Below are 15,035 nucleotides of genomic sequence, written 5' to 3'. Positions count from 1 at the left end.
CCTTGCTCTTATATTATGGGGTTTTCCTGATTTTTGTCTATCTGACTACATGAATTCTGTTTCACTGAGTAGTTTGACTTCTAGTCCCTGTCCTCTCTTCTTTGCTCTAATCTTCTATGTTGTTATATGCTCTGTCTTGTTAGTCCTCATGTTATATATATTACCAGTTCATTCATTCATTAATCAAATATCCATTGAATGCCTAGTACATTCTACTCTGGTTATGGAAGTGAAAAAAAATGAAGTCCCTGCCCTCACAGAATTTAAATTCTAGTGGTTGCTCCACCATTATCTCGAATCATGACGAAACTAGCCAGGTTCCTGATTTCTTCATGGTTGCTGATCTGATTTTCTTACCTGAACATTTAACTTCAGAGTATTACTTGGCTATCCTTACCCTGTGTTTAGCCCTGTCTGGTAAAAGCAGATAAGAATCTCATCACCCAAAGTGGGCTCATTGCCTGATGCACAGAGAGGTCAGTGCTGTGACACCGGGATTTCGAGAAAAGGAGTTTATTGTGAGTAGCTCATCAAGGAGGAAGGAAGTAAAAACCTCAGGTCTGTGTCCCTGAGCTGAAGAGGTTTGAGATATTCATGCAGTTTTGGGTAGGTGGGACTAGTGTAGTGGTTTAGTATAAGGTGAGGTGAGGTGACGTGGGTTAAAGGGCAGGCTTAAGTAGAGCATTCATAGTTAACAAATCACGCTACTTTTTGTGAAGTGTTCAGTAATGGTGGCTTAGTCTGCTCCGTGGGTGTGGCTTTTATTATTATAAGCAAAGGTACCTTTAGGTGCGGGTTTTTCCTGACAGCTTATGCCTTAGTGGCTACAGTTGGCCAGAACTGGCTTTAGCAGTTGCTGCAAAGGGAGAAGAAACAGTAACTTTTCTTGCAATGTAGCAAGTTTCTTCTGAATAAACATGGAGAGGTGGGAGCTGTAACTTCCAGTTTAGTCTGCAGCCTGAAAAACAAGCTCTGGAAGAAAAGGGAAAGATTACAAAAGTTACAGGTAAGCAGAGATGTTACTAACTGGTTCTGAGCAGTTTCCTTAACCCTTGTCATTCCAGTTTGCTAATGCTGCTGGAATGCAAAACACTAGAAATGGATTTGGGTTTTATAAAAGGGGGTTTATTTGGTTACACAGTTACACTGTTAAGGCCATAAAATGTCCAAGGTAATGCATCCACAATCAGGTACCGTCACTGGAGGGTGGCCAGTGGCGTCCGGGAAACCTCTGTTAGCTGGGAAGGCACGTGGTTGGAGTCTTCTTGCTCCCAGGTTGGGTTCCAAAATGGCATTCTCCAAAATGTCTGCATCAGCTTCCAACTGCCTCTTCAAAATGTCTGTCTCAGCTCCAGCTAGCTGTGAGCTCCTTCTGTCTGGGCTTATATAGTGCTCCAGTAAACTAAAGAAGGCCCATGCTGAATGGGCAGGGTAACACTTCCATGGAAATTATCCAGAGTTATCACCTACAGTTGGGTGGGTCACATCTCCATGGATACTGAACCAATAGGTTCCAACCCAATCCACACTAATATGTCTGCCCCCACAAGAATGCATTAAAGAGTATGGCTTTTTCTGGGGAATGTAATATACACAAACCGGCATACTTGCTGAGTCTGTTAGGAGGCAGTTGGAGGAGCTGAGAAGTGAGGAGTGGTGATCACATGCCCATGGTTTTGAGAACAGCTGACCAAGTCTTGACGTTGGTTCCGGCTCCATGAGTTGCAAAAGTCACTGTACAGAAATGAAAACTGATGTGCTCAGTCACCATTTGACTGACACCCAAGACAGGTTACTTTTTTACTTACCACAATTAAGGTAGACAGAAAGCACTAGAAGCAGCAGACTACATGGAAAGATCAAGAAATATCCATGGGAAAGTTTGGCTTAGGATTCTACACCCTATAAATTACTAGCATCAGAATGAGGACTTTTTTGCAGGCCATTGGACAAAGTGTATTGGCAAAATTCTTGTTTTCCTAAGCTCTGACATCAAGTTTTCTATGTTATTTTTGTCCACAATTCCAGCACAAATTCTGTTTCTTGTTATGCTTTTTGGTAGGTATTTCAAATACAATAACAGGATGGAAAGATTCTATACCTAATAAAATATACCGTTTTTTATATAAGTTATGTGGGAACTAATGGAAGTGGGAAATCTTTGGTTGATACGCAGCAATGTAAGAGTGGAGTTTTTCTAAATGTATTTTAATGGTTTAATTTTGAAAAACAACTTCAGGTAAATTACACAAAATACTTCAAAAATTAATAATGAATTTTCCTCATCATAGATGTAAGACCTTAAAGTTATCAGTGAAGTGAACAAAAATCTTTAATTCACTACTGACTAATCCCAGATGCCTTTTCAGTACACAAGGGAAGGATTAATGATGTGTAGGAACACGCAAAAGGAGAAAATCAGCCACAGGTGCTAAAGGCATTATAATGATTGCTTTCCTATGAAATAATAATCCTGATGTTGTTCAAATGGAAAATAGGGTTCCTCTTGGGAGTATAAAATCAAGTTTTATAAATGTTGAAGTCTATTTTTGTGAAGACATTTTCAATTGGGTTGATGAAAGGCGAGCCATGTATGTTTCTGAGATTTACATCAAAACTGTTGTGTTACATTTAAAGATATTGAGTACAGAAACCTACTAAACTAAACTTATGAATTTTGAGCAGGAAATAGTAAGAGTTAGACAATGCTGAACAACAGTACTTTTGTTTGTCTCCTTCTGATTTGAGCATTGTATGTACTTTTGTTGTATTTCTTTAACTTTTTAATTAGCTATTTTAGTTTTGTGGGAATTGTTTTGTAAGTGAAAGAACTTAAAACAAAACTTTAATATTTAATAATATTATATCATATGTTAAGTTGCACTTTATTGTAATCCTCTATATTTTAAGTTGACATTCGTCAAGGATTAAATTAACAGATCCCTAATTTCAAATAGTTCAAAAATGAATTTTATTAATTATACAGCAAATTAATGCACTGCTAGAAGAGTCTAGTCATGTTAGGATATTTGTCATTCTGTTTGAAATATGACATTTGAATATTTTGCTCTTTCAGTTATATAAATTGTTTTTACATTATAATTTAGAGCTGGAAACTGTCTTACAAAGCACAGTAAAGGCACTTCCTAAGCAATAGAGACCACTAAATATGGATTATATGATTAAGCTTTTAGCAGAAGCAGACACAAGGAGGTGTTAGATTCAAAGCTGTTTTTCGTCCCATAGAGAAAGCCATATGAATCTAATCTGGTTTTGGATATTCTTGTGAAATTGGAGCCACATAGGTTACATACAAACCTATAAATCTATCTTTGAAATAGGAGTTGCAATATTTTACTGCATGGACGTGTGAAATTCTAGAACCTGTGTCATCTAGGGCCTGTATTCGACTCATTGTAGAAATTTTTAAAAGGACCCCATCTGGCCTACTCTTGGATGAACAGCTTTTTCTACCCAACTGAAATGTAACATTTAAGAGTGTTTCAGAAACAATCTATGTTTAGTGCACCTATGATTTCTGTAACTATAAACACATACATTTTCCATTTGTTAAACAAAAATGTACAAATACACTTTTTTCAAACAGCATTCTCCTTTCATTTGTTTACTAACTTGACAAGCAAAGGTGATGGAAGGGGTCTTTCAGGTTAGGGAACTTGCTGTTCCTTAATGAAAGAATGGCTGGGCATAGAGTGCTGATGATAAAGTGTACGAGACTGGTTTCATATAAAATCAGCAGGTGAAGCTAATAAAGTAGTTAAAAATAGAACACAACTCCTGTGGCTACCTTTCACTGCCTTTGATTTGTCTCCATAAGATTTACATTTAAACAGGGGATTAGCTTGCTTTGCTATGCTTCATATAAAGAAGACTTTTTTTCCCCATACAAGAGAAGTTTAATTTCTTTTCCAACTTTTATTTCTTCTATACTTTATTATGAACTGTGTGTGTTGGAATTTTGGATAAGCATTTATTAGCTATAATATGAAAAATGTAAATGTCATCATCGTAAATATAAGGTAAATATTTGTTTCAAACCTATTAGTTTAGTTTGTGTTAGGTTTAGTTTTTAATTAGAATGCTTCCTTTAATGTCTTATTGTCCATTAAAAAATGTATATTCCAAATTTTAATTATTAATTTAGAGTCCATTTACTGTGTTGGTGATTTATATGTGATAAAGTTTTCTACTTAAGCAAGTACAGAGCAACTGTATTGAAATGTCATGGCATTCAGTTAGCATTATAAACAAAATTGGTCTTCAGTCTTCAAAGTGAAACTTTTTAGCTCTTTCTAATAAATAAATGATTACTTCTTAGACTAAAAAGTTTTTTTAAAGAATTAGTAACTATTTATAACAATATGACACTTTTGTTAGAAAATAGTCAATATATATGTAATAAAAATGAAGTAAACAGAAGCATATTAGTGCTAAACGTTTTACATACTCAGTCTCTTTAACTGTCTAATAACTGAGGAAGAAAAATAAGCAGTTGAATTGGTCATGGATCAGGACTAAGTAAATTTTAATATTTAATTATCTTCAATTTCAATTTTGCTGAAAATATTTGGAAAGCAAGTTACTTTCTCCTGCAATTACCTAACCACATTGTCACATATTTTGACTGTTAAACTGATTCTAAATTCACTAGGATAAAATAAAGACTTGTGTAAATAACATGAGTCAAAATGGTAAATTTCCAATTAACTTATTAATTTTAACTATGTTTCTGGCCACAGATTGATGCTTCCATTTGTAGAAAAGATGGGGGGACAAAGAGTTAGGGAAGAACTAACTTATCTAGTTTGTCTCCCTGTGGCTGAAATTTGGTAAGATAATTGACAACTTTCCCTTTGTAGTTCCTCAACTGGATCTCAAATCAGTTAGGTTAAATCATCCCACATGGTGAAGTTTATCCATTTACAGTGCACTTAAGTCTGGGAAATCAACAGCTACATAGCATTAACAGCAGGTCAACAGAGAATCACATTTGAAATTCAAAATAAACAAGAAAACGACCAGTCAATCTTAGGTTAGTAAATGTACTTTTATTGATTTTAGTTTCTTACTTCAGTGTGAATCCAAAGGACAAAAACTGGTCCTGTAGCTTTTACTCTTTCATTATCACAAACAAGAAAGGAGAGATGGGATAGAGAATAGGAACATAAAATAGCTGTTTCTGCAAAAATGATCCCCTTCCTCATAGCTTCGTAATTTACTCCCAGTCCATACGGTCCTCAGTTCCAGTGATTGGGATGATGGATGACTTGACTTCAGCTACAACTGGCAAAGATGCTGCAATGTATCACTCTGCAGGATGTGCAGTAGAACAAACGAACCAGCAGGAAGGAATGGCAAGCAGGGATGTCAAGGGAATTCTCTTCACTGGAAGAGTAGACAGTCCTTCCCTGGCATTATGAAAAATACAGCTTGTAAATATTGCTGCCATTGTGGACACGTGCATGTGCAACTTGGCATAGAAGAATGCAAAAATATTTTCCACTTCAGTGCCCATATTTTTCACATGGCCAGATTTTGCTGTAAATAAGGCTCTAACTCTATGCCCAGTGAACTGTTGAGAATTAAATGTATATATCTGAGGTTGTGGAAAACTATTTATGGTTTTATCATTGAAATATTGAAATTTGGTATACTCTAAAGGCTGTAATTCATTCTCAATGTAACCTTAAATTGTTCGGTAATAGTTGCTTAAATAACATTTCTAGGATCCTCCATATCTCTTTATAAATCAACATTGAATTTCAACTGAATAAATTAAGATCTGAGACAATACCCAGCAAATTTTAGCTCTTTTGTCCACTTTGCCATTGGTTAACATAAGGAGCCTTGAATTTTCAGACTACACAAGCAGATATACTTATTTCTTTTCCTGTCCTCTGTACTTTGCACAGAAGGGAAAATTCTAACTAACCATACTTTACACATTCTCACATAATCTAATAGAATTATGCCTTCTACAAAATAAGGCTAAAACCTTATGCCCAAATGGTGCCTTAGTAGCTCAGGCCTTATATCAGCAAAGAATAAGAGTGGTTATTAAAAATTCCTCAGAGTTACTAGCATTTAGCAAGAACAATGTCTGGGCGGGCTCTTATGGACAATCTGTAGATCCCTGTATTATTCGTATGAAAACATCTGTCCTATGGGAGTCACTCTTTTGTTTTGTGTGTGTGTGTTTATTTTTTAAACATCTATGCAGGAAATCTGTTCTTCCCCTTCCATCCTAAAAAAAGAGCCAAAAATGTAATAAAATTCCCAAGAAGTAGCCAAAGGAGTAACAGGCACCTGTTGCCTCACAGTCTTGCCATTTTAAATTAATATGGCTATAAGCCAGTCTTGGCAGTCTGTGTGTACATGTGTATGTGTGGAGATGAGGAAAAATCCATAAAGTGATTTGCCATTAAAGTGATTAGGGACGATGCATAAAATAATTGACCTTTGTGACACATGTAGTGACTTTATAAGTGAATGAAACAAAATGTAGGTTTCATCTTTTCCCTGTTAAAGTAGCCCCATTGAATGCTCTATAATCTTTAAATATTTTTTCTTTTTTTGCTCAGAAAAGGAAAAGTAGAACTAAAGGGGAGATGTTAATCATAAAATATTGTGCATCTTTTATACCTAGGAAAGAGATTTGAAACAACACCTCTGCTTGAGAATGAATATTAGGAGTCTTTGCTTCAGTTTCTCAGAACACAAGCTACATACCAAGTCAATGTTTCCCCATTATGTTCCATAAAATCCTATTATTTATAAAAGGGGTTGGGTGGCCAAATACCTTTGGAAACACTTTGGGAATATGTTCAGGAAAAATGGGTTTGGGAAACAAAGTTAAATATATGTCATTACCGTATTACTTCACAGAACTTTTCGTATGTTCACACACATTGTAAATTTTAAGGAGGAGGTCCTATATACATTTTTTTCTCAAACATATTCTGAAAAAAAAATGTTGCCTTAGTATTGCATTAAGAAGTACAATGAAGAATCTTGGACAATCTTGTATTTTAGCATTGTTGTCAGTGTTCTGATGTGATACAAGGCTATGACCTGTTCAATCTTCTCTCTATATATTCTATTTTCTTTTCCTTTTGCTGCTTTATAGAAATATAACTTTGAGTTGTCTATTTGCCTGAAAACTTCTGAATAGCTTGATGATCATTGGTGACTGGAATGACATATGTTTAAGGAAATCTAACTCCTTTATGACTAGGGCCAATAAGCTACATTTTGTGATCTAGAACTCTGATTTTCTGAACATGTTTCTATGAGAGATGCACCCCAATACAAATTGTGAAAGTGTATGCCATATTGAACTTTCATTTAGACTGATATTCATTAAAAGATACCTCCTCCTCTTCATTTCATTTGACATTCAAATATTCAAGGTCAGTGAAGGAAGGTGGTGTATTAGAGTGGAAATAGTACTGGAATATCAGGGGATAGGCATTAATTACTGATAACAGTATAACCCTGGGCATTTTCAGGCCGTGAGTTTCTCATATGTAAGATGACAAGTATATGATTCATTTATTAAAGCCTTTCACTCTGAGCAGGGAGTGGGAAATCAAAATTTAAAAGTATTAAATTATGGTGACTATTTCTTAGGTATGTGAGCCATTCATACACTGCAAATGGAAATCATTTAAAATTAAAATTCTGTTTCTTTTTTTTTTACTTTTACTTAAAAACATATAAAGAGAAATAAACTATGATATGCTGAGTATGCTTAGTGAAGCCTACCACAATTAATGCAGCCTTACTACTGTCTATGTAGTCAAATTATTATAGGTAAAAATATGTGCTGCTTATTACAATTTAGGCATGGAGATCAGAGACTTTTGTTTTATAGCATGAATATTAGTCTATAGATTTTTTTCTTGAAAACAATGTCTTTTGTCTAATAGATTCAGAATTGAGTTGCATATCTTTCAACACATCAATCTACCAACACAATGCTTTTGTAATCCCTTTTAAAAGAAGAATGTGTACTTACTTGTTAGAAATCTTGGCACCATCTCTCTTCTGTATGTGGAAGATATAATAGCTTGACATTAAAAGAACTTAGCTTCCACAAAATATACCCATTAAGTGTCACAGCTGAATTCTTCTTGGCAAAGAAGAAAAGGTATGGAAAAAGAAAAGTGTGAGTTCGTGAGAAGAACACAAATTAAGCCTTTTAAAATTTCTTTTGGTTTAACTACCTGTGTTTCATCCATTGTTCAGTAAAAAGACATTCATTAGCTATTTTTATGATTCATTGCTATACATTTTTTTTATTTTAAATGTGTGTCATATATATATATACACTTGAAATACCCTATACCATTAAAATAGGTTAAGGGAAAATAAGACCATGAAGATGTACTCCAAAATTTGTGCTTAAAAATATATTATGCAAAAAAATAATTAAAATGTTTGCCACTTCCATGGCTTATGAGGGAAGTCTAGGAGCAAATCTAAATGCAAAAACAAATATATTTCATTTTGGAAAGGGTAGAAAAATATTTTACTTAATTTGGGTAAAAACAAATATCTTTCTCTTTGAAAATGGAGGGGAAATATTTTACTTAATTTATTGAGCCTCTGTATTGTGGAACTGTTGAGGTTCTTATTTATCATTTCACTTCTGCCTCATTGAGGTGCAATCACCAGGATTAGAGCTTGTTGACCATGATGGGTATTTAGTTATTGCTTTAGGGCACACTGTTGGACTCCCCAGAGCCCTGAGACACTGAGCCTTTTTCTACCTGCAGTCACCAAAGCAGGTGTGTGTTCCCGATGGGGCTGCGCCAAATGGAACATACCACAGGTGATGCTAATTAAGGAAGCTCAGGGACTCTGAAGAAGCCCACAGTTTATTGCTGATGGTGGAGTGCCAAAGGTTAGTGAAAAGCAGGATTGTCTGCTGGCCCAGGGAAGATAAGAACACAAAGGGCACTGAAATGGATTTGAATACAGGCTCTTATCAGTGTGCCTTTTAAATGCTGCCTATAATGGTGTGCTTTTAGCAGTGAAATTGGGAGTCCTTTTATGAATGTACTAATTTATTAACATCAATTTCTGAGCATTTAAGTAGTTTTCTCATTTTTTTTTCACGAAGAGGGAGTCTCGAGACATTAGACCAACCTCAAATAAGTGACTAAAATAAAAATCAGGTGTATCATAACATTATAAATGGTTTTATATAATGCAAGTTTACCCCTACATTGTTTTCTTTTAATTTCGATAATGTGTGAATTGAATATATGTCCACCTTTCCCTGATTTACCGGTTATTTTAAAAGTATGTTTATATAGAGAAATAAACACTACACAGAACAAGGTGATTGTATTTTTATTGGCATTATGATCAAAATGCTAATTCTAATAATTATAAGAATTTATTCACATTGAAATTATTGTGGATTATGTTAAATTTTGCATCTGCTACTTCATTGTTATTTCATTTTGAATTTGTTGTTAACTAGCCTGAAAAATTGTTTAAAGAGCAGTGCATAAAGTTTGGAAGGAACTTATTTGATGCACAGCATTATGCTTTAGTGGCGTATAGTGTTAATATCGTGATTTCAGCATGTTTGACCATAGAGCACCTAGTTGATGATAAGCAGTGTATTTAGATCACCTAAAGTGGGCGTGATTACAGAAAAGATCATTATGGAACTTAATAACACTTGTTTTTGTTACTTATTATTGCTCAACAAACTACTCCAACACGTTGTGGCCTAAAACAGGAGCCATTTTATTTGCACAGGGTTCTGTGGGTCAGGAATTCAGGTGAGACTTGAGTGGGTGTTTCTTTTGCTCCATTTGGCATTTGCTGGGGTCACTCAGGTGACTGCCTTCAGCTGGGTTATCAGCTGGAGATTTGGTTCAGTTGGGGTGTATCTTAGTTTGCCAGTTCTCCTATGAAAAATACCACAAACCAGTTGGGTTAAACAACAGGAATTTATTATCTCACAGTTTTGGAGGCCAGAAGTCCAAAATCAAGGTGTCCCCAAGCCATGCTTTCTCCAAAGTCTGTAATGTACTGATGAGGGCTTTCTGTCAGTCTGTCACATGGTGATTTGCCTCTTCCTATCTCCTGCTCTGGTTCCTACTCACTGATGACATCTGAATATCCTCTGAGTATAAGGACTTCAGCCATATTGGATTAAGGCCCACCCTGATTCAATTTGCCCTCAAGCAAATAGGATCTTCGAAGGTCCTATTTACAAATGTGTTCACATCCACAGATCATGGGTTAGGACATAAACATATGCTTGGGAGGGACATATTTGATTCTACCACAGGGTTCTTGGAAAGCTGGAGTTGAAATGTCCAAGATGAATTCATTCACATCTATGGAGTCTTAGCTGGAATGGATGGAACAGCTGGGTCTGACTGGGCATTTCTCTCTCTCTCTCTATCCAAGTCATCTTTCCCGCAGGGTAACTAGACCATTTTGCCTGGCAGCTAAGGGTTCCAAGAGAGAGAAAGTGGTAGCTGCAGGTAAGGTCTGGTCTTAAAATTTACACGGTGTCTTTGCCACCTCATTCTATTAGTCAAAGCAAGTCATAAGTCAGCGCAGAATCTACAGTAGGTATAAATGGGTTCCAAAGCTTGATGGGGGGATGGAATGGAAGATATTATTGTGTTCATCTTTAGATCACAATTTATATCAGATTTAATATTTGTTTATTTGCCATTTAGAAAATGCCATATATTGTATAGAGCTAAAATTTTAAATTATATTAGACTTTACAGATATTATCACCTTAAAGAATCCAGAGAAATATGTTGGAATAACCCCATTCTAAAAATATAAGCTTGAAATCATCCTACAATAATAGTTAAATAAGTCAGAATCTGTACCCTCATTGCCCCCAAGCAATGCACAGAGAGTTGTTTCAACAAGAAGCACATGTTCACCATGACAAAGCCAAACCTCAGTGCACCTGGCCTCTCAAAGAAATCTAAACTGGAATGAATGAGATAAACTGTTATGCATGAGAATTTTCACCCACCACCCACCACTTAGGAATGGCTTTTATTTAGAAACAAATCACTAACATCTTTTCCAGGCCATATTGCAGTTTTGCTTCATAGCTCTTGAGAGTGGTCATTTAGGATTTTTCCAACAAGTTATTACTGAATTCATAGCAACACCAATTTCCTAAAAGGCCAGAAAGGACTAACTTCCACATCCAAGGAGTAAAAACCATTTTTGTCTTAAGAATGAATTTTGTAAATCCTAGAAGTGAAACAGTGAAAAGAAATTTATATGATCTTTCCCTCATCAATGTCCATTCTTAAAATAAACAACATTCATTGCAAGAAAACTTTGGTGCTTATTTATTTCACCATTCTCATTTCATTGGTTAAAACAGTAAAGCACTGAGAGTGTGAAAACTTACTCACAGGCACAGAAATAAGTTGTCAAGACAGGATAAGAACCCAGGTATTTAATCCAACTTCTTTCCACTTCCATTGTACCCTATTAATTCACATGCTATCATCTCTGCATCTCTAGGTCAGAGGTCAACAAACTATGGCCCAGGGGCCAAGTCTGGCTTTCTGCCTATATTTGTACAGCTCATGATCTAAGAACGGTTTTTGCCTTTTTGAATGGTGGAAGAAAAATGAAAAGAATAATATTTTATGGGATGTGAAAAATCATATGAAATTTCTAATGTCAGCATTTATAAATAAAGTTTTATTAGAACATAGCCACACTCTTTCATGTACTTTCTGTGGCTGTTTTCACACTTTGTACAAAGCTGAATTGAGTAGTTGTGATAGAGCCCCCTTTTGGCCCACAAAGCATAAATAAAATATTTACTATCTGAGTCTTTAATGAAAAAATCTGCATACCTCCTGCTCTGGGTTTCTGCCCTTTGATCTTTTACACTTTGTCCTTCACTTCCCTGCCCTTTCTTTCTGTTTCTCTTTTTCTTCCTCTTTCTCTCCCTCTTTTTATCTCTCATTTTTCCTTCCTTTCTTTATTTCTTCTTTTCTTTCATCTCAGACTTTCCCAACATTTCCTTTGACTTTTGCATATGTTTATGGTCTAGGCAGGGTTTGTTACAGCTGTGACACCCAAATAAAGACTTTGTCTGCATGGTATTTCAAAGTGGACTTTCGCCCCATAAGCGGAAGCTCAGTCACTTGTCTTATATATGGAGAAATTCAATTGGTAGTCTCTTTTCAAAATTGTGAAACTTGCCTAGACTGGACACATGTTAAACTGCACCATGTTACCTAAAACAGAACGGTACTTGCACCGTTTTGCATGGGGCAGGTTCTCCCCTTCAGATCTTTGCTTGAATGTGTCTCTTTTGGTAATATCTTCCCTGACCACTCCATTTAAAGTTACACAGGCCCCCACAATTCTCTTTCCCCCTTCCCTATTTTAATTTCCTCCACTAAGCATATTACTATCTGAAATATACAATATGTTTCACTCATTTGTTTATTATCTCTCTCCCCCACTAGAATGGGCGCTTCATGAAGTCAAAGATTGGATCTGTTTTTCTCACTGTTATATCCCTGGTGCCTAGAACAAAACAAGCTCTCCAACAATACTTCTTAAATAAAAAAAATAAAAAATAAATTTAAATAAATTTAAAAACTTGGACTTTTATGCACATATAACAAATTCTTAATAAAATAATAAAACTATTAATTACTTGACTAATAATTTGAGAATTTTAGAGTGAAGGAAAGTCATTTCCAAAACTGAAAAATCTAATTTTGAGGATTTAGCCCAAAAAAGGCCTTCCATCTTTTAATTGAAATTACATTTCAGTTTCCATATATAAAATAGGGCAGAGTAGAAACTCCTGAACTTGTTACTATCTCTTAAATATTTAATGATAGGAAAATGCTTTAAGATCCACTGACCTATTTTACATGCCAGTACATAGTAAATGCAAGGACAATTGCTAAAGAATGAGAAGAGAAACTTACATAATCTCAAATTTAAAGAAAAGTTGTAAATACAGTAGACATTTCCCTGACCCATTTGGAGGTATATTACAACTTTTCTCCCTTTACCCCTCAAAACTTTAGTGTTTATTTCATATAAAGAAGGACAATCTCCTGTATAACCACAATATAAATAAGAAAATCAGAAAATTAACAATGCTACTATCTTTTCCTCAGGTCCCATTTAAATTTCATCAGTGGTTCCAAAAATATCTTTATAGCAAAAAGAGTATTTCAGAATTACACATTGTATTTAATTGTTCTGCCTAGTCTCCTTCAGTCTGAACAACTCCTCCATTTTTCCTGATTTTACTGATCTTGATACTTTCAAAGTTTAGAGGACATTTATTTTGTAGAATGTCCCTTTTGTGGGATTTGTCTAGTTTCTCCATGATTACAATCAGGTTATATGTCTTTGACAGGAATATCCTCTCATTGCATTCCTTCAGGTGTCACATGATTTTGAATTGTACCTTTATTGCTGGTAATTAGTTTCAGTCACTTGTTTAAGGCAACATCTAACAGTTCTCCATTGTAAAATTACACATCTTCCCTTTGTGATAGGTAAGAATGGGGTGGGGGGGCAGATTCTATGAAACTGCACAAATTTCCCATTGTTCATCAAAATATCAATTTATTAACTTATTTAATCTATCAGTATTGACCTATGATTTCCTAATGTATTCGAGGTTATAATCTATTGTTATTGTTACTTTGATGTTCTATAGGTCCCCTATTTGGCTTTGGTACCATATGGACTTTTCCCATCATCCTTTGAACATGTCATGGCCCAATAGGATATACTAGGCTGTTCTTGTACTTTCCCTTTCTCCATCCTGCTATCTTGTCCACTGGATTATTGATGATCGCAGGTCCTCTCAGTAGACAAAGCTGGGGAATATAATCTATGTTTATGTATGTATGTATTTCAAATACATACCATCATGACTTTTCTTTCCTGTGTGAACCTCTGCATGTCCACCAAGCTTGTTATTCCATAATTAGGTAACAAATTGTTCTCTTAGAGCATTCACCAATGCAATTAGTCACTTGCTCTTTCAGTAAAATAGGTGAGTGGCCAATTTCATCTGCAATTAACCAATTACCTCCTGATTCCATTTGCTGTGCTTGATCCCATGTTTTTTTGTTTTTTGTTTTTTGTTTTAACATTCTTTGTTCTGCCTCCAAAACATCCAGAGGAGGTCAGGGATGATTTTTCAAACCCTGGATTAATGCATTTGAGGCAGCACATTTTTCTGGAATAGGAACTGAAAAATTAAAAATTGAATAACATACATGTTCTTCTTCCTAGTAAGAAAAAGAGAATTCCAACTCTCTTCTGCATAGTAAAGTGCAAAATGGCAGAGTGGTGTATCAACATCAGTGCCTGTAAAACTCACCCATTTGTGCAAAGGCTTCTCATTTCATAGACCATTTATTTCAGTGTCTTCACTAAGTGAGCAGATTTAAAAAAAAATGAATAGCAGTTATTCATTTTAAGAATGAATAATAAATTTATTTTTATTTTCTGTTTCTTTAAAGTAAATATATATACAGCTAGATATATATATAGTATATACATTCATATGATTGAAAAGGATGGCTATTAATTGATTTTTTTCTTCATGCATTTCACCTACAACTAAGATTTCCATTTTCAGTAAAATTGCAGCTCAACTTCACAATTAAAACACTTGACTTTAAATTTAATATAAGACTAGAATGATTGTGCCTATGTTCCTCTTTGAAACCCATTTCTGCATCTACTCTGATCTAACCTAATCGCCATCCCTTATCCTTGGCCTCTCTCAGTTATAATATTTAGATTCTCCCATTCCAGTAACTTGTGTAATGCAGGAGAGAGAATGACTGTGTATAATTTTTTGATTGTGCCAAAGAACACTTGTTAAATGCTACCCAACGACCTCTTCACCTCTCTCCCAAGGATGGATCTATGTATTGCTTTAATTAAAAAAGGAATAGCCATGTCTCTTTCTAAAATGAGTACACATTAAGCACTATTTTGGG

This window comes from Choloepus didactylus, chromosome 1 (assembly GCF_015220235.1).
Source record: "Choloepus didactylus isolate mChoDid1 chromosome 1, mChoDid1.pri, whole genome shotgun sequence".
Lineage (NCBI taxonomy): Eukaryota > Metazoa > Chordata > Mammalia > Pilosa > Megalonychidae > Choloepus > Choloepus didactylus.
The sequence above is the reverse complement of the archived record's forward strand: the minus strand, read 5'-3'. Positions refer to the sequence as shown.